Source organism: Bactrocera latifrons, unplaced genomic scaffold (genome assembly GCF_001853355.1).
Source record: "Bactrocera latifrons isolate USDA-ARS-PBARC rearing strain unplaced genomic scaffold, ASM185335v1 scaffold_62, whole genome shotgun sequence".
Taxonomy (NCBI): Eukaryota; Metazoa; Arthropoda; class Insecta; order Diptera; family Tephritidae; genus Bactrocera; species Bactrocera latifrons.
Window position 1 is genome coordinate 738496 of NW_017537290.1, and position 1044 is coordinate 739539.

Below are 1044 nucleotides of genomic sequence, written 5' to 3' on the forward strand. Positions count from 1 at the left end.
CTTCCTTCGACGAGAACTTAGCTGATCCTTATTATCCTAACGGAGACTAGATACTCGCTAAAACAACAACAACAACAGAAGGATTCGTTGATATGACTATTGATGATATAAAATTAAATTTGGAAGTTGGCGATTAAGCGAAGAAACTGAAATACTGATAAACTCTACTCAGCAAATCAGTGGATCTAATTTTGAGAAACTTGTAAAAGACTACTTCAGATACGATATCAGCGCATGTCTAAATTTCTGGAGTTAAATAGATGCATCTATGTTGTGGTTGTATCTGCGGTTGTATCTGCAAAGTAGTACATTCTTCAAATAAGCTGCTACAGTGTTGACAGTCATTGGCAGTAAAAATTCATTCATTTTGATTAATGGGAAGGAAAACCTCGTAACTCCCGGAACCATCATAGGGAATTTTCATTGCCTTATCCTCAAATGGTTTTACGATATTGACGCCAGGCAATGGAATTAATGACATAGGTATGTTGCAAATTAAATCTCTATCTCATCGATATGTATCGCCTTACACTCTCCCCCACTAAATCCACACGGCGAAGGAATACAGACTGTACTTTGATATCACTGTCGATCGTATAATATTAAAATTCCGTATTTCAACTACCCTAAGATTTAAGTGTTAGACTTCTCAAGTTGCTACATCTAGATGTGTATAAGAGACAGCTACAAAGTAGTACATTCTTCATATAAGCTGCTACAGTGTTGACAATCATTGGCAGTAAGAATTCATTCAAGGAAAACCTCGTAACTCCCGGAACCATCATAGGCCTTATCCGCAAATGGTTTTACGATATTGACGTCAGGCGATGGAATTAATGGCATAGGTATGTTCAAAATTAAACCCCTATCTCATTGATATGCATCGCCTTACACTCTCCCCCACTAAATACACACGGCGAAGGAATACAGACTATACTTTGATATCACAGTCGATCGTATAATATTAAAATTCCGTATTTCAACTACCCTAAGATTTAAGTGTTAGACTTCTCAAGTTGCTAGCCGGCAGTATCTGGGAAAAGT

The 1044-nt window shown here is 37.4% G+C and overlaps 1 protein-coding gene across 2 annotated transcripts in view; it reads left to right on the forward strand.

The window, feature by feature from the left end:
* The window catches only part of LOC108975179 (8-oxo-dGDP phosphatase NUDT18), a 13633-nt gene that overhangs the window by 818 nt on the left and 11771 nt on the right, over positions 1-1044 (forward strand). The window contains exon 1 of one of the 2 annotated variants that reach the window (XM_018943511.1): positions 691-845. The exons of the other annotated variant lie outside the window; for it this stretch is intronic. The gene's annotated coding sequence lies outside the window, so the exon portion shown is untranslated. Of the gene's footprint in view, positions 1-690; positions 846-1044 lie in introns of those variants that run through there. 2 annotated transcript variants of the gene reach the window in all.